This window comes from Scyliorhinus torazame, chromosome 14 (genome assembly GCF_047496885.1).
Source record: "Scyliorhinus torazame isolate Kashiwa2021f chromosome 14, sScyTor2.1, whole genome shotgun sequence".
Lineage (NCBI taxonomy): Eukaryota > Metazoa > Chordata > Chondrichthyes > Carcharhiniformes > Scyliorhinidae > Scyliorhinus > Scyliorhinus torazame.
Window position 1 is genome coordinate 167,059,883 of NC_092720.1, and position 19,268 is coordinate 167,079,150.

The window sequence follows — 19,268 nt, forward strand, 5'->3', positions numbered from 1 at the left end:
ACATGGCAGTCAATTAGTGCACAGCAACCTGCCACAGCAATGTGATAATGACCTGGGGCGAAATTCTCCCGAAACAGCGTGATGTCCGCCGACTGGCGCCCAAAACGGCGCCAATCAGACGGGCATTGCGCCGCCCCAACATTGAGGGGCTAGGCCGGCGCCGGAGGAATTTACGTCCCGCCAGCTGGCGGAAACGGCCTTTGTTGCCCCGCCAGCTGGCGCAGAAATGACATCCCCGGGTGGCGCATGCGCGGGAGCGTCAGCGGTCGCTGACAGTTTCCCACGCATGCGCAGTGGAGGGAGTCTCTTCTGCCTCCGCCATGGTGGAGACCGTGGCGGAGGCGGAAGGGAAAGAGTGCCCCCACGGCACAGGCCCGCCCGCGGATCGGTGGGCCCCGATCGCAGGCCAGGCCACTGTGGGGGCAGCCCCCGTGGCTAGATCGACCCCGGAGCCCGCCCATGCCGCCTTGTCCCACCGTTCAAAAGGTGGTTTAATCCACGCCGGCGGGACAGGCAATTTATCGGCGGGACTTCGGCCCATGTGGGCCGGAAAATCGAGCGGGGGGGCCCGCCAACCGGCGCGGCGCGATTCCCGCCCCCGCCGAATCTCCGGTGCCGGAGACTTCGGCAACCGGCGGGGGCGGGATTCACGCCAGCCCCCGGCGATTCTCCGACCCGGTGGGGGGTCGGAGAATGATGCCCCAGATAATCTGTTTTTGTCATGTTGATTGCGGGATTCAGATTGACCAGGATATCAGGGATATCCTCCTTGCTTTTAGAGGTCCTGGAATATTTTACATTCACCTAAGCGGGCAGACTTGGTTTAACCCATCTGAAAGACTGCACTGAAGTCAATTAGATCACACTGTACCATCTTAAATAAAACTGCTTCAATTGGTCACATAAAGTTACAAAAACATTGCTTGAGTAAAGCTCCTCGACAAATATGCAACCACAAGTACACCGGTCATAACCGAGAATTTATGCTAGTTTGTGTTGGTTTTATCAGCGTAATCCAACTAAAATTGACTGTATCTGGAAGTTCACATGTGAGTGTTCAATTTTGGTTGTTAGCCGCAAAGGGCAAAAGAGATAGAGGTGCCACGCTCTAAGTTCGTAAAACACAGTGCCGGGTTTATTTAGAGATGTTGCTTCTACATTGTAAGATGGTGAACCCCCCAAAGCCCGGACAACGCTCCGCTGACATCACTACAGATCACGCAACTTTCCATCAGCAGACTTTATTACTTGAATTCATAACAGTAAGTTATACAAAACGAAGGGGGAAAGGCTGAAAGCTGAAGAAATGCACTTGAGAGAATTGGGATCCGAAAAATGGCGGGAAAAAGTGGTGCCAAGGACGCGTTTGAGGAGAAATGCAATTCTTACGAAGAAAGATTTCAGTTGTATCTGAAAACGAATAAGACACCAGAAAACCTGCAGGTTGCGACTTACATGTTGTTTCAAAGTCTGATCCACCCAACTAAACCAGGAGGAAAAAACCTACAAAGTGTGCATGAAAATCTTGGAACCACATTTCTCTCCCTATCCATTGTTGATAGCTGAAAGATTCCACTTGCACCGTCATGGCCAAGAGGAAGGAGAAAGCATTTTGCAATTCTTAACAACATTATGTAAATTAACAAAGTACTGTGAATTTTGTCAAACATCTGATGATTCACTTCGAAACAGATTGGTCTTTGGATGTGGACATGAAACCATCCAAAACAACTTTTATTATTATTATTTTTTTATAAAAAAATTTAATTTAGTTGTTAGCCAGATCTTGGTAGAAAGTTAGAGGGATGGCACGGAAGGGAGTGCAATGTTCCTCCTGCATGATGTTTGAGGTGAGGGATGCCGTTAGTGTCCCTGCTGATTTTACCTGCAGGAAGTGCTGCCATCTCCAGCTCCTCCAAGGCCGAGTTAGGGAACTGGAGCTGGAGTTGGAAGAACTTCGGATCATTCGGGAGGCAGAGGGGATCATAGATAGCAGCTTCAGGGAATTAGTTACACCAAAGATTGGAGATAGATGGGTAACTGTGAGAGGGACTGGGAAAAAGCAGTCAGTGCAGGGATCCCCTGCGGTCGTTCCCCTGAGAAACAAGTATACCGCTTTGGATACTTGGGGGGACGACTTACCAGGGGTAAGACATGGGGTACGGGCCTCTGGCACGGAGTCTGTCCCTGTTGCTCAGAAGGGATGGGGGGAGAGGAGCAGAGCATTAGTAATTGGGGACTCGATAGTCAGGGGCACAGATAGGAGATTTTGTGGGAGCGTGAGAGACTCACGTTTGGTATGTTGCATCCCAGGTGCAAGGGTACGTGATGTCTCGGATCGTGTTTTCCGGGTCCTTAAGGGGGAGGGGGAGCAGCCCCAAGTCGTGGTCCACATTGGCACTAACGACATAGGTAGGAAAGGGGATAAGGATGTCAGGCAGGCTTTCAGGGAGCTAGGATGGAAGCTCAGAACTAGAACAAACAGAGTTGTTATCTCTGGGTTGTTGCCCGTGCCACGTGATAGTGAGATGAGGAATAGGGAGAGAGAGCAATTAAACACGTGGCTACGGGGATGGTGCAGGCGGGAGGGATTCAGATTTCTGGATAACTGGGGCTCTTTCTGGGGAAGGTGGGACCTCTACAGACAGGATGGTCTACATCTGAACCTGAGGGGCACAAATATCCTGGGGGGGAGATTTGTTAGTGCTCTTTGGGGGGGTTTAAACTAATGCAGCAGGGGCATGGGAACCTGGACTGTAGTTTTAGGGTAAGGGAGAATGAGAGTATAGAGGTCAGGAGCTCAGATTTGACGTCACAGGAGGGGGCCAGTGTTCAGGTAGGTGGTTTGAAGTGTGTCTACTTCAATGCCAGGAGTATACGAAATAAGGTAGGGGAACTGTACCTGGGACTTCGATGTTGTGGCCATTTCGGAGACATGGATAGAGCAGGGACAGGAATGGATGTTGCAGGATCCGGGGTTTAGGTGTTTTAGTAAGCTCAGAGAAGGAGGAAAAAGAGGGGGAGGTGTGGCGCTGCTAGTCAAGAGCAGTATTACGGTGGCTGAGAGGATGGTAGATGGGGACTCATCTTCCGAGGTTGTATGGGCTGAGGTTAGAAACATGAAAGGAGAGGTCACACTGTTGGGTGTCTTCTATAGGCCTCCAAATAGTTCTAGGGATGTAGAGGAAAGGATGGCGAGGATGATCATGGATAAGAGCGAAAGTAACAGGGTAGTTATTATGGGAGACTTTAACTTTCCAAATATTGACTGGAAAAGATATAGTTCGAGTACATTAGATGGGTCGTTTTTTGTACAGAGTGTTCAGGAGGATTTCCTGACACAGTTTGTTGACAGGCCAACAAGAGGCGAGGCCACGTTGGATTTGGTTTTGGGTAATGAACCAGGCCAGGTGTTGGATTTGGAGGTAGGAGAGCACTTTGGGGACAGTGACCACAATTCGGTGACGTTTACGTTAATGATGGAAAGGGATAAGTATACACCGCAGGGCAAGAGTTATAGCTGGGGGAAGGGCAATTATGATGCCATTAGACGTGACTTGGGGGGGATAAGGTGGAGAGGTAGGCTGCAAGTTTTGGGCACACTGGATAAGTGGGGCTTGTTCAAGGATCAGCTACTGCGTGTTCTTGATAAGTATGTACCGGTCAGGCAGGGAGGAAGGCGCCGAGCGAGGGAACCGTGGTTTACCAAAGAAGTGGAATCTCTTGTTAAGAGGAAGAAGGAGGCCTATGTGAAGATGAGGTGTGAAGTTTCAGTTGGGGCGATGGATAGTTACAAGGTAGCGAGGAAGGATCTAACGAGAGAGCTAAGACGAGCAAGGAGGGGACATGAGAAGTATTTGGCAGGAAGGATCAAGGAAAACCCAAAAGCTTTCTATAGGTATGTCAGGAATAAGCGAATGACTAGGGAAAGAGTAGGACCAGTCAAGGACAGGGATGGGAAGTTGTGTGTGGAGTCTGAAGAGATAGGCGAGATACTAAATGAATATTTTTCGTCAGTATTCACTCAGGAGAAAGATAATGTTGTGGAGGAGAATGCTGAGCCCCAGGCTAATAGATTAGATGGCATTGAGGTATGTAGGGACGAGGTGTTGGCAATTCTGGACAGGCTGAAAATAGATAAGTCCCCGGGACCTGATGGGATTTATCCTAGGATTCTCTGGGAGGCCAGGGAAGAGATTGCTGGACCTTTGGCTTTGATTTTTATGTCATCATTGGCTACAGGAATAGTGCCAGAGGACTGGAGGATAGCAAATGTGGTCCCTTTGTTCAAAAAGGGGAGCAGAGGCAACTATAGACCGGTGAGCCTCACGTCTGTAGTGGGTAAAGTCTTGGAGGGGATTATAAGAGACAAGATTTATAATCATCTAGATAGGAATAATATGATCAGGGATAGTCAGCATGGCTTTGTGAAGGGTAGGTCATGCCTCACAAACCTTATCGAGTTCTTTGAGAAGGTGACTGAACAGGTAGACGAGGGTAGAGCAGTTGATGTGGTGTATATGGATTTCAGCAAAGCGTTTGATAAGGTTCCCACGGTAGGCTATTGCAGAAAATATGGAGGCTGGGGATTGAGGGTGATTTAGAGATGTGGATCAGAAATTGACTAGCTGAAAGAAGACAGAGGGTGGTGGTTGATGGGAAATGTTCAGAATGGAGTTCAGTCACAAGTGGAGTACCACAAGGATCTGTTCTGGGGCCGTTGCTGTTTGTCATTTTTATCAATGACCTAGAGGAAGGCGCAGAAGGGTGGGTGAGTAAATTTGCAGACGATACTAAAGTCGGTGGTGTTGTCGATAGTGTGGAAGGATGTAGCAGGTTACAGAGGGATATAGATAAGCTGCAGAGCTGGGCTGAGAGGTGGCAAATGGAGTTTAATGTAGAGAAGTGTGAGGTGATTCACTTTGGAAGGAATAACAGGAATGCGGAATATTTGGCTAATGGTAAAGTTCTTGAAAGTGTGGATGAGCAGAGGGATCTAGGTGTCCATGTACATAGATCCCTGAAAGTTGCCACCCAGTTTGATAGGGTTGTGAAGAAGGCCTATGGAGTGTTGGCCTTTATTGGTAGAGGGATTGAGTTCCGGAGTCAGGAGGTCATGTTGCAGCTGTACAGAACTCTGGTACGGCCGCATTTGGAGTATTGCGTACAGTTCTGGTCACCGCATTATAGGAAGGACGTGGAGGCTTTGGAGCGGGTGCAGAGGAGATTTACCAGGATGTTGCCTGGTATGGAGGGAAAATCTTATGAGGAAAGGCTGATGGACTTGAGGTTGTTTTCGTTGGAGAGAAGAAGGTTAAGAGGAGACTTAATAGAGGCATACAAAATGATCAGGGGGTTGGATAGGGTGGACAGTGAGAGCCTTCTCCCGCGGATGGAAATGGCTGGCACGAGGGGACATAGCTTTAAACTGAGGGGTAATAGATATAGGACAGAGGTCAGAGGTAGGTCCTTTAAGCAAAGAGTAGTGAGGCCGTGGAATGCCCTACCTGCTACAGTAGTGAACTCGCCAACATTGAGGGCATTTAAAAGTTTATTGGATAAACATATGGATGATAATGGCATAGTGTAGGTTAGATGGCTTTTGTTTCGGTGCAACATCGTGGGCCGAAGGGCCTGTACTGCGCTGTATTGTTCTATGTTCTAACTGTTAACTGAAAATGTTCTAACCCTGAAATCTGCTGTGGAACTCCACTTTCATGGAACTTGCAGTCTATATATTTACATTGTGCATTCAACGTATGTTCTATGTTTTTCATGTATGGAACGATCTGCCTGGATGTAAGCAGAACAATACTTTTCACTATCTCTGTACAGTTGACAAATCTAAATCTAAGAGGCTTCATTGATTGGAGTCCGTGCAGAAGTTCATAAGATGGAGGCTGCTGAAAGTAACTGCGAAAAATCTACCTTGTCATTGTTGTATTCATTGAGCAGGAAAATATTGAAGTAAGAATAAATGCAAAAGGAGGACTTCCGGTTGCGGCTGTGCGGAGCTAAGTTGCACATTCGGCGGCTCCCGCAAAAATGGACTTTTGGGCTCTTTTCAGGACCCCCAACGGCACTTTTTCGACGTTTCCTGGTGTGGGAAGGAGATTATAACAGCTCCCCGATAGTATATGGCTTCTACTAGGAGCGGGGAAACTAAAAAGGTGGTGGTGGACCCGAAGAAGGTGCGAGGGAAGAAGAACAAAATGGCGGCGAGCGGAGACCAGGCAGCGTGGATGCAGTGGGCGGAGGAGCAGCAGGAGGGTATCCAGCGCTGCTTCAGAGAGATTAAAGCGGACCTGCTAGAGCCGATGAAGGCTTCTATTGATAAGCTGCTGAAGACACAGACGGCCCAGGGGTGGCGATCCGCGAGGCTCGACAAAAGATCTCCGACAACGAGGACGAGCTCTTAGGCCTGGCGGTAAAGGTGGAGGCGCACGAGGCGCTCCACAAGAAATGGCAGGAGCGGTTCGAGGAGATGGAGAATCGGTCGAGGCGGAAGAATCTGCAGAATCTGGGCCTCCCGGAGGGGCTGGAGGGCCGGACGTGGGGGCCTATGTGGTCACCATGTTGAACTCGCTGATGGGAGCGGGGTCCTTCCAGGGGCCCCTGGAGCTGGAAGGGGCCCATAGAGTGCTGGCGAGGAGGCCCAAAGCTAACGAGCCTCCGCAGGCGGTGCTGGTGAGGTTCCATCGGTTCGTCGACCGGGAGTGTGTGCTCAGGTGGGCCAAGAAGGAGAGGAGCAGCAGGTGGGAGAACGCGGAGGTTCGAATATACCAGGACTGCAGTGCGGAGGTGGCGAAGAGGGGGGCCAGGTACAATCGAGCGAAGGCGGTGCTGCACAGGAAGGGAGTGAAGTTTGGCATGTTGCAGCCGGCGTGACTGTGGGTCACGTACAAGGACCAGCACCATTATTTTGAGTCTCCGGAGGAGGCATGGGCCTTTGTTCAGGCCGAGAAGTTGGACACAGATTGAGGGTCGGGATTGGTGATTGGGGACTGCGGTTGATATGTTATTTTTATTTGTGGGGGGGGCCTTTGCTTTGCTCCTGGTTTCTTTTTCTCTGTGTTTTTCTCTTATCGGGTTGGTGAGGGTGGTTGGGGCGGGTTAGGCACTGTTTTCGGTGGGTTGGTCGTGGGGGGGCTCTTGGAGGGGGTAGGTAAACGGAACAGGGGTGGTGGACGGCGGTGAGATGGGGCCCGCGGGGGAGGGGGAGGCCCGAGTCGGGGGTGAGGGGACTGGGCCTGAAAAGGAGCTGCGTCAGAGGTGGCGGGGCTGGGTAGGTGAAAAGCGCGGGCTTTTTCCCGTGCTGAAGACTGGAGGGGGCGGGGCCGGGGCGGTGAAGCGAGGGTTGTTTCCCGCGCTTAGAATGGAAGGGGGAGGGGGAGGGCGTGATACACAATGGGAGGAGTCGAAGGGGAGGCGGGAGTGGCCGGTGTCAGCAGGAGTCAGCTGACTTGCGGAGGTGCAATGGGGGGAGTAAATCAGCTAGGATGGGTCCTAGCCGGGGGGGAGGGTGGGGGGGAATCGAGTTGCTGCTGCTATGGTCAAGGGGAGCTTGAGCGAGTGGGGGGGGGGTCAAGACGGGGGGAGGGGGGGGGTGCGCCGCTGTGGGGAATGGGCCGGGTGTGGGGTGCGGGCGCGTGGCTGGCCGAGGAGGGGTCATGGCTAGTCGGCGGGGGAGGGGGGTGGGTAGCCCCCTGATCCGGCTGATAACCTGGAATGTAAGGGGACTGAATGGGCCGGTTAAGCGGGCCCGCGTGTTCGCGCACCTGAAGGGGCTCAAGGCGGATGTGGTTATGCTCCAGGATAAACACCTGAAGGTGGCAGACCAGGTAAGATTGAGGAAAGGGTGGGTAGGTCAGGTGTTTCACTCGGGGCTGGACGCCAAAAATCGAGGGGTGGCGATCTTGGTGGGAAAGAAGGTGTCATTCGAGGCGTCAAGCATTGTGGTAGATAATGGCGGTAGGTACGTAATGGTAAGTGGTAAGTTGCAGGGAGAGAGGGTGGTGCTGGTCAATGTGTATGCTCCGAACTGGGACGATGCGGGTTTTATGCGGCGTATGTTGGGTCGGATCCCAGACTTGGAAGTGGGGGGCCTGATAATGGGGGGAGACTTTAACACGGTGTTGGATCCTGCACTGGATCGCTCCAGGTCTAGGACGGGTAGGAAGCCGGCGGCGGCTAGAATGTTGAGGGGGTTTATGGACCAGATGGGAGGGGTGGACCCTTGGAGATTTGCAAGGCCGGGGGCTAGGGAATTTTCATTCTTCTCACATGTCCATAAGGCTTATTCCCGAATCGACTTTTTCATTTTGAGTAGGGCGCTGATAGCGACAGTAGAAGAGGATACTGAGTATTCAGCAATAGCCAATTCGGACCACACCCCGCATTGGGTGGACTTGGAGATGGGGGAGGAGAGAGACCAGCGCCCGCTGTGGTTCTTGGAGGTGGGGCTGTTGGCGGACGAGGAGGTGAGCGAGCGGGTCCGAGGAAGTATAGAGAGGTACTTGGAGACCAACGACAACGGGGAGGTCCGAGTGGGGATGGTATGGGAGGCGCTGAAGGCGGTGGTGAGGGGAGAGCTGATCTCCATTAGGGCCCACAAGGAGCGGAGGGAGCAGGGGTAGAGGGAGAGACTGGTGGGGGAGATGGTGAGGGTAGACAGGAGGTATGCGGAGGTGCCTGAGGAAGGATTGTTGAAGAAGAGGCGCAGCCTCCAGGCCGAATTCGACCTGGTGACCACCAGGAAGGCGGAGGTGCAGTGGAGGAAGGCCCAGGGAGCGATGTACGAGTATGGGGAAAAGGCAAGCCGGATGCTGGCGAATCAGCTTCGGAAGCGGGACGCAGCTAGGGAGATCGGGGGAGTTAAGGACAGGGGAGGGATTGTGATGTGGAGTGGGGTTGGCATCAATGGGGTCTTCAGGGACTTTTACGAGGAATTGTACCGATCTGAGCCCCCACGGGAGGAGGGAAGGATGGGCCGCTTCCTGGACCAATTGAGGTTTCCAAAGGTGGAAGAGGGACTGGTGGCGGGATTGGGGGCCCCGATTGGGCTGGAGGAGCTGACCAAAGGGATAGGAAGCATGCAGGCGGGGAAGGCACCGGGGCCGGACGGTTTCCCGGTCGAATTCTATAAAAAATATAAGGGCCTGTTGGGCCCATTGCTAGTCAGGACCTTCAATGAAATGAAATGAAATGAAAATCGCTTATTGTCACAAGTAGGCTTCAAATTAAGTTACTGTGAAAAGCCCCTAGTCGCCATATTCCGGCGCCTGTTCGGGGAGGCTGTTACGGGAATTGAACCGTGCTGCTGGCCTGCCTTGGTCTGCTTTCAAAGCCAGCGATTTAGCCCTGTGCTAAACAGAGAGGCAAGGGAGGCGGGGGGGCTTTGCCCCCGATGAGGTCCCGGGCACTGATCTTGATCCTGAAGCGGGACAAGGATCCCCTGCAGTGTGGTTCTTACAGACCGATTTCCTTGCTAAATGTAGATGCCTAGGTGCTGCCGAAGGTCTTAGCCACGAGGATTGAGGATTGTGTGCCGCAGATCATCCATGAAGACCAGACGGGGTTTGTGAAGGGGAGGCAGTTGAACGCGAATGTGCGGAGGCCTTTGAACGTTATCATGATACCGGCGAGGGAGGGGGAGGCGGAGATAGTGGTGGCGATGGACGCTGAGAAAGCCTTTGATAGGGTAGAGTGGGGGTACCTGTGGGAGGTGCTGAAGAGGTTCGTGTTTGGGGAGGGGTTTGTCAGGTGGGTTAGGCTGTTGTATGAGGTCCCGATGGCGAGTGTGGCCACAAACAGGAGGAGGTCCGAATACTTTTGGTTGCACCGAGGGACGAGGCATGGTTGTCCCCTGTCCCTCCTGCTCTTCGCACTGGCGATTGAACCCCTGGCTATGGCACTGAGGGAGTCAAGGAACTGGAGGGGGTTGGTGCGGGGTGGGGAGGAGCATAGGGTGTCGCTCTATGCGGACGACCTGCTGCTGTATGTGGCGGACCTGGTGGGGGGAATGCCAGAGGTAATGAGGATTCTTAGGGAATTCGGGGACTTTTCGGGGTACAAGCTCAACATGGGGAAGAGCGAGCTGCTCGTGGTTCACCCAGGGGACCAGGAGAGGGGGATTGGCGAGCTCCCACTTAAAAGGGCGGAGAGGAGCTTCAGGTATTTGGGGGTCCAGGTGGCCAGGAGCTGGGGGGCCCTGCATAGGCTTAATTTTACAAGGTTGGTGGAGCAAATGGAGGAGGAGTTCAAGAGGTGGGATGCGTTGCCACTGTCCTTGGCGGGTAGGGTGCAGTCAATTAAAATGACGGTGCTCCCAAGGTTTTTGTTTCTGTTCCAGTGCCTCCCCATGTTTGTCCCGAAGGCTTTTTTTAGGCAGGTTAACAGGAGTATAATGGGGTTTGTGTGGGCGCATGGGACTCCGAGGGTGAGAAGGGTGTTCCTTGAGCGGAGTAGAGATAGGGGGGGGACTGGCGCTGCCCAACCTCTGTGGGTACTACTGGGCCGCCAATGCGACGATGGTGCGCAAGTGGCTGATGGAGGGGGAGGGGGCTGCATGGAAGAGGCTGGAGACGGCGTCTTGTGTCGAGTCTGGGGGCGCTGGCAAAGGCGCCGCTGCCGCTCCCTCCAAGGAGGTATACCACAAGCCCGGTGGTGGCGGCTGCCCTCAAAATTTAGGGGCAGTGGAGGTGGCATAGGGGGGAAGTTGGGGCCTCGGCATGGAGTCCAATACAGGGGAACCACCGGTTCGCCCCAGGGAGAACAGGTGGAGTGTTTTCGGGGTGGCACAGGGCAGGGATACGAAAGTTGGGGGACCTGTTTGTGGACTGGAAGTTCGTGAGCCTAGGTAAGCTAGAGGAGAAGTACGGGCTCCCCCCGGGGAACACCTTCAGGTACTTACAGGTAAGGGCGTTTGCCAGATGGCAGGTGGTGGAATTCTCGCGGCTACTGCCACACACAGTACAGGACAGGGTGTTCTTGGGGGGGTGGGTGGGAGTGGGGAAGATCTCGGAAACTTACCAAGTGATGCAGGAGGAGGAGGAGCCTCAGTGGTGGAGTTGAAAGGTAAATGGGAGGAGGAGTTGGGAGAGGAGATTGAGGAAGGGACGTGGGCAGATGCCCTAGGGAGGGTGAACTCTTCCTCATCGTGCGCAAGGCTCAGCCTCATACAGTTTAAGGTGCTGCACAGGGCACACATGACCTGGACAAGGATGAGCCGGTTTTTTGGGGGTGGGGACAGGTGTGTTAGGTGCTCAGGGAGCCCAGCAAATCACACCCATATGTTCTGGGCATGCCCAGCGCTGGAGGAATTTTGGACGGGCATAGCGAGGTCGGTGTCGAGGGTGGTAGGATCCAGGGTCAAACCGGGCTGGGGATTCACAATATTTGGGGTGGCAGAGGAGCCGGGAGTGCAGGAGGTGAAAGAGGCCGGTATTCTGGCCTTTGCGTCCCTGGTAGCCCGGCGAAGGATTCTTCTTCAGTGGAAGGATGCGAGGCCCCCAAGCGTGGAATCCTGGATCAGCGATATGGCAGGGTTCATTAAATTGGAGAGGGTGAAATTCGCCTTGAGAGGGTCGGTACAAGGGTTCTTTAGGCGGTGGCAACCGTTCTTAGACTTCCTGGCAGAACGGTAGACATTGGTCAATGGCAGCAGCAACTCGAGGGGGGGGGGGGGGCGGTTTACTTTATTTTTGTTTTTGTTATTTACACTGAAGGGTCTGACGGGGTGTATATACCTGTTGTGTTAAGTTGGGGTGTTAATGTTAATTTATTATTTATGTGCAAGGGGGAAGGGGGGTATGGAGGGTTGCTTTTCTAGACTGTGTTTTGTACTTAACCCTGTTGGGTTCTTTTTTCATTTTGTTATTGATATTTTATGAAAACCTTAATAAAAATGATTTTTCAAAAAAAGAAGAAATGCAAAAGTTGAGCCAAAATGGGCCATATTTGCAAGGCATGTTGGTCACATCAACATCCGCACAAAAGAAGTACATCATGGAAAATACAGCCAAGTCTAGTCAAGTGTACAAGTTTTTTATTAAATTTATGAAACTTAAAATTGCTTATTGTCACAAGTAGGCTTCAAATGAAGTTATAGTGAAAAGCCCCTAGTCGCCACATTCCGGCGCCTGTTCAGGGAGGCTGGTACGGGAATTGAACCCGCACCGCTGGCCTTGTTCTGCTTTACAATTCATTTTTTCCAATTAAGGAGCAATTTAGCGTGGCCAATCCACCTACCCTGCACATCTTTGGGTTGTGGGGATGAAACCCACGCAAACACGGGGAGAATGTGCAAACTCCACACGGACAGTGACCCAGAGCCGGATCGAACCTGGGACCTCGGCGCTGTGAGATAGCAGTGCTAACCACCGCGGCACCATGCTGCCCACCAAGTGTACAAGTTAAGGAACAGAATTAAAGATAATGCGCCAAATCAGCTTCAAGAATTAAAGCTAGATGACTTTTCAGTATGGGATGATCAACAACACTTCTGGGTATTCCCAACACTTGATGGAAATACAATCAAGATAGAAATGGATATGGACGCTGTGGTATCACTAATACGGTATCACTAATACCTCAGACAATATACAATCAGAAGCTAAACCATCTGGTTTTACAGCCATCTTGTGTTATCTTAAGGATGTACATGGATGAGGTCATGCCAAGAAAGTAATGCATTATGGTGACTGGAAGTTAACAGTCAGAAAGCGGACTTGCCTCTCCATGTTGGCCAAGGAAACTTCCCAGCCATGTTTGATAGAGCATGGTTGAGAAAGATAAAACTCAACTGGGCTGTTGTGAACCAACTGGTTGATTCATGAATCATAGAATAATACAGTGCAGAAGAGACCCTTCGACCCATTGAGTCTACCGACGCACAAAAGACCTGCCTACCTAATCCCATTTGCCAGCACTTGGCCCATTGCCTTGAATGTTATGACGTGCCAAGTGCTCATCCAGGTATTTTATAAAGGATGTGAGGTAACCTGCCTCGACCACCCACCTAGGCAGTTCCTTCCAGAATGTCACCATCCTCTGGGTAAAAAACGTTTTTCCAAAAAGACAGGCTCGAGCTGGTGTTGGCTGCAGCAGCAGACAAGATGGCCGGTGTCCAGACCCCTGGGGCTTCGGCCCAACCATCAACGGAGGAGCTGATGCAGGTCATCTGGGAAGGCTTCGCCAGACAGAAACGGGAATGTCTGGACCCGATTAAGGAAACGGTGGAGAGGATGGAGCGGAGGCTAGATGCCCAGCACCGGACGATCCAGAAACTGGAGAAGGCGCTAGCTGAACAGGAGGAACACCAGACGGCATTGGAGATGGAGGTGGGGATGCTGAGGGACTGGCAAAAAAGGCTGCTGGAACAGGTAGAGGATTTGGAGAACAGGTCCCGTAGGCAGAACCTAAGGATTGTCGGCCTCCCGGAGGGGGAGGAGGGGGCTGATCCCGGGGAGTTTGTTGGGAACATGTTCCAGAAGCTGCTGGGAGATGGGACTTTCCCCCGACCGATGGAGGTGGATCGGGCGTACAGAGCGCTGGCGAGGAAGCCGCGGCAGGGAGACCCCCCTCGGGCGATGGTGGTCAGGTTCCACAGGTACCTGGATAAGGAGCGCGTTCTCCAGTGGGCCAAGCGCACGCGGAGCTCTAAGTGGGACAACAGCATTTTGCGGGTGTACCAAGATCTCAGCGTGGAGGTGGCCAAGAGGAGGGCAGGCTTTTATCAAGTCAAGTCGATCCTGTTAAAGAAGCAGGTTAAGTTCGGTTTGTTGTATCCGGCGCGACTTTCGGTTACGCATGAGGACCAACATCATTACTTTGAGTCGCCTGAGGACGCTATGGAGTTTGCCTGGAGGAAAGGACTGGTGCCAACTTGAGAACATTCTGCTCTAAGTTTGAGAGACTGTTTTTCCTGTTCGTTTTAAATGCGGTTTGCACTGATTTATTCGTTTGTTTGTTTTCGTTCTTGGCTTTTCTCCTCGATAATTGTGTTTTTAAGAAGGGGAAAGTAGTTAAAAGATTATTCGATTTCTGGGTGAGCTAGTCTGCAGAAGCACCGTGGGGGCATGTACACAATTAGATTAGGAATGGGGTTAGGTTACAGAGTGTTTTTGCTCGGGGGGAGGGGGGGGGTTGCCGGGCTGACGAGGGAGGGATTTAATTTCAGAAGCGGAGGAGAGGTTGGGGATGGGTGCTGCCAGGAGGCAGGGCTACAGAGGCGCAGGGCAGGGGCTGGGGGCAGGCCCAGGAAAGGAGATGGCTGACCGGCAAGGGGGGGGGGGCGCGGTGCCCCCCAACCAGGCTGATTACGTGGAACGTTAGAGGGCTTAATGGGCCATTGAAGAGGGCTAAAGTGTTCGCGCATCTTAGGGCTTTAAAGGCGGACGTGATAATGTTGCAGGAGACGCATCTGAGGGTAGCAGACCAGATCAGGTTGAGGAAGGGCTGGGTTAGTCAGGTATTCCACTCAGGGCTAGACGTTAAGTCCAGGGGAGTCTCGATTCTGGTGAACAAGCGGGTGCAGTTTGAGGTGGGGAGTATTGTTTTGGATGGGGGAGGTCACTACGTTATGGTTAGCGGTAAGCTGGAAAGGAGAAAGGTGGTCCTGGTTAACATATATGCGCCAAACTGGGATGATGCGGATTTCATAAAGAGAGTGCTGGGGAAGATACCCGACCTGGATTCCCACAAGCTGATTATGGGAGGGGACTTCAATACAGTTATGGATCCAGGCCTTGACCGGTCGTGTTCAAAAACGGGCAGAGTGTCAGCAATGGGAAAAGAGCTGAGTGAGTTCATGGAGCAGATGGGAGGGGGTCGATCCGTGGAGGTTTGGCAGGCCGACAGGGAAGGAGTTCTCCTTTTTCTCGCACGTTCATAGGGTCTACTCCCGGATTGATTTTTTTATACTGAGTAGGGATCTACTGACAGGGGTGGTGGATGCGCAGTATTTGGCAATCACCATGTCCCGCATTGGTTGAGCTACAGGTGAGTGAAGAGAGCTTCCAGCGCCCGCAGTGGAGGTTGGATGTGGGACTGCTGGCGGATGAAGGGGTGTGCGAGAAGGTGAGGAAGTGTATACAAAACTACCTGCAGGTCAATGATATGGGGAAAGTCTCAGCAGCGGTGGTGTGGGAGGCGGTCAAGGCAGTGGTGATTTCAATCCGGGCTCACAGGGACAAGCCGGACAGGGCAGAAATGGATCGACTGTTAGCGGAGATCCTGCAGATTGACAGGAGGTATGCGGGGACCCCGAGTGCGGAGCTCTTGAGGGAACGAAGGAGGCTGCAGGTGGAGTTTGGGGTGGTGTCCACGGGCAAGGCAGTCGAGCAGCTCAGAAAGGCGAGGAGTGCGATATATGAGCATGGAGAGAAAGCCAGCAGGATGCTGGCTCAGCAGCTCAGAAAGAGGGAGGCGGCGAGGGCAAAAGGTAAGGCGGTAACTTGGTAGGGGATGCGGCGGGTGTGAACGGAGCTTTCAAGGACCTTTATTGCAAACTTTATAGCTTGGAGCCCCCTGCGGGGCCGGAGTGGATGAGATGCTTCTTAGACCACCTGGCTTTCCCTAAGGTGGGCAGGGAGCTAGTAGAAGGGCTGGGCACCCTGATCAGAGTTGAGGAGATATTAGAGGGCTTAAAGGCCATGCAGTCAGGTAAGGCCCCGGGACCGGATGGGTACCCGGCAGAATTTTATAAAACGTTCTCCGGGATATTGAGGCCGCTGCTGGTCAAGGTTTTTAATAAGGCAAGGGACAAGAGTGGTGTTGCCCCAGACGATGTTGCAGGCTACCATCTCCTTGATTTTAAAACGGGACAAGAACCCGGAGTCGTGTGGGTCTTACAGGCTGATCTCCTTTCTTAATGTGGATGCCAAACTGCTGGCAAAGCTTTTGGCCACTAGGATTGAGGATTGTGTGCCGAGTGTTATTAGGGAGGATCAAACAGGGTTTGTTAAAGGTAGGCAACTGGGGGCGAATATAAGAAGATTGCTCAATGTGATCATGATGCCCCCAGAAGGAAAGAAGGTGGAGGTAGTGGTGGCTATGGACGCGGAGAAGGCATTTGACCAGGTAGAGTGGGACTACGTATGGGAGGTGCTGGGACAGTTTGACTTTGGGGTGGGTTTCATCGACTGGGTCAGGCTGTTATATCAGGCCCCGGAGGCGAGTGTGAGGACAGGATGACGTCTGACTATTTCAGACTGCACCGTGGGACGCACGGGTGCCCCCTCTCCCCACTGCTGTTTGCGCTAGCTATAGACCCGCTGGCGATTGCTCTGAGGGCTTCAGGGGTTGGAAGGGGCTGGTTCGGGTGGGGGGGGGGGGGGAGCATAGGGTTTATAGGGTTTCATTGTATGCAGATGACCTGCTTTTGTACGTTTCGGACCCAATGGCAGGGTGGCACGGGAATGGGGTCGACTGCACAAGCTGAACCTGTCCCGGCTGGTGGATCAAATGCGAGTGGGGTTCCGGAGGTGGGATGTGCTCCCGCTGTCGTTAGCTGGGAGAGTTCAGACAGTTAAAATGATGGTCCTCCCGAGGTTCTTATTCGTGTTCCAGTGCCTAACCATTTTCATCCCACGTTCCTATTTTAAGAAGGTAAGCAAGATCATTTTGGGTTTTGTATGGGCGGGCAAGTCCCCACGAGTAAAGAGGGTGATGCTCGAGCGGAACCGGGGGGAAGGGGGGCTTGCACTGCCGAATTTCAGCAACTATTATTGGGCGGCTTATATAGCCATGATAAAGAAGTGGGTGGTGGGCGGGGGGGGTTGTGTAGGAGCCTCGTAGGGGCACTAGTCTGGGGGCATTGGTGACGGCTCCTCTGTCGTTCCCGCTGGTGTGCTTCTCCACCAGTCCTGTAGTGGTGGCGGCCCTTCGGATCTGGGGGCAGTGGAGGAGGCATGTGGGAGCAACGGGAGCATCGGTCTGGTCCCCAATATGTGACAACCATCGGTTTGCTCCGGGGAGGTTGGAGGAGGGGGGGTATCGGGTATGCCGGAGGGTGGGGATTGAGCGGATGGGAGATTTGTTCTTGGAAAGGAGTTTTCCGTGCTTGAGGGCACTGGAGGAGAAGTTTGGATTGACGAGGGGGAACAAATTCCGGTATATTCAGGTGCGGGATTTTTGCGTAGGCAGGTGCCATCTTTTCCACTCTTGCCACTAAGGGGGATCCAAGATAGGGTAGTGTCTAGAGGATGGTTGGGGGAAGGAAGTGTCTCAGATATTTACAAGGAGCTCATGGGAGCGGAGGAGACGCAGACCGAGGAGCTGAGGCATAAATGGTAGGAGGAGTTGGATGGGGAGATTGGGGAAGGCCTTTGGGCGGACGCACTGAGCAGGGTTAATGGGACTGCAAAATGTGCCAGGCTTGGCCTGATTCAATTTAAGGTCGTCCATCGGGCCCACATGACGGTGTCCCGGATGAGCAGATTCTTCAGCGTAGAGGACAGGTGTGTAAAGTGTCTGAGAGGACCGGCAGACCATGTCCACATGTTTTGGGTGTGTCCAAAACTTAGGAGATACTGGCAGGGGTTCGAGGACGTCATGTCTCGAGTATTGAACATAAGGGTGGCAATGGGTCCGGAGGTGGCGACTTTTGGGGTTTCAGAGGCCCCGGAATTCCGGGGGGAGAAAGAGGCTGACGTTTTGGCCTTTGCTTCCATGGTAGCCCGGAGACGGATACTTCTAGCTTGGAGGGACTCAAAGCCCCCGAAGTCGGAAGTGTGGCTGTCAGACATGGCGAGTTTCCTGTGCTTGGAGAAAATCAAGTTCACCTTGAGAGGGTCGTTGTTATGGTTCGCCCGGAGGTGGCAACTATTCATTGACTTCTTTGCGGAGAATTAATCGTCAGCAGCGGGGGGGGGGGGTTCGGGGAATGTAGTATAGGGGGTTAATTAGGCAGATCTGGGTAGGACGGTTTAGGGCAATTGCACTGTGTACTTTGTTTATTGTACAGTCCTTTTGTTTTTACGTTCTGTAATTCTACTGTTTACAATGCCAAAAAAATACCTCATTAAAATTGTCTTATCAAAAAAAATGTTTTTCCTCAAATCCCCCCCCAAACCTCCTGCCCCTCAACTTGAACATGTGTCCCCTCGTAACTGACCCTTCAACTAAGGGGGACAGCTGTTCCCTATCCACCCTGTCCATGTCTCTCATAATCTTGTACACCTTGATCGGGTTGCCCCCTCAGTCTTCTCTGCTCCAGCAAAAACAACCCAATCCTCCAACCTCTCTTCATAACTTAAATATTCCATCCCAGACAACATCATGGTGAATCGCCTCTGCACCCCCTCCAGTGCAACCACATCCTTCCTAGAATGGGGTGACCAGAACTGCACACAGTACCCCAGCTGTGTCCTCACCAAAGTTCTATACAACTCCAACATGACCTCCTTGCTTTTGATAAAGACAAGGGTCTCATAAATCTTTGTTACCACCCTATTAACCTGCCTTCAGAGATCTATGGACAAACACTCCAAGGTCCCTTTGTTCCTCGGAACGTCCCAGTGTCAGGCCATTCATTCAATACTTCCTTGTCAAATAACTCCTTCCAAAGTGTAACACTGCACACTTTTCAGGGCGAAATTCCATCTGCTACTTTTCTGCCCATTTGACCATCCCATCTATATCTTCATGTAACCCAAGACACTCAACCTCACTGTTAACCAATTTTTGTGTCATCTGCAATCTTACCAATCCTATCCCCAACATAGTCACCTGTGTCATTTATATAAATGACAAACAATAGGGGATCCAGCACAGACCCCTGTGGTACGCCACTGGACACTGGCTTCCAGTCACTAAAGCAGCTGTCTGTCATCACCCACTGTCTCCTACAGCTAAGCTAATTTTGAATCTACTGGACTAAGCTACCCTGTATCTTATGTGCATTTGCCTTCTTTATAAGTCTCCCATGTGGACCTTGTCAAAGGTTTTGCTGAAATCCATGTAAACTACATCAACTGCACTATCCTCATCTACACATGACCTACAACGACTTCTTAAGTATACAAAGGTGTTTGAGAGTCACTGGTCTCGATGACAGAAATTGGAGTTAAACTCAAATCAAGCCAAACAGTGCACCTAAATATCTCAAAGCAAGAACCGTACCAGAAGCCATCAGGCCAAAAGTTGAAGAAGAACTTTTTTTAAAATTTAAAGTGCCCAATTCTTTTTTCGCCAATGAAGGGGCAATTTACTGTGGCCAATCCACCTATCTTGCACATCTTTGAGTTGTGGGGGTGAGACCCATACAG

At 52.2% G+C, this 19,268-nt stretch overlaps 1 protein-coding gene across 1 annotated transcript in view; it reads right to left on the bottom strand.

Moving 5' to 3' along the window:
- LOC140390192 (major histocompatibility complex class I-related gene protein-like) overlaps positions 1 to 19,268 on the bottom strand; it is a 123,600-nt gene that overhangs the window by 74,467 nt on the left and 29,865 nt on the right. The gene's annotated exons all lie outside the window — the stretch shown is intronic.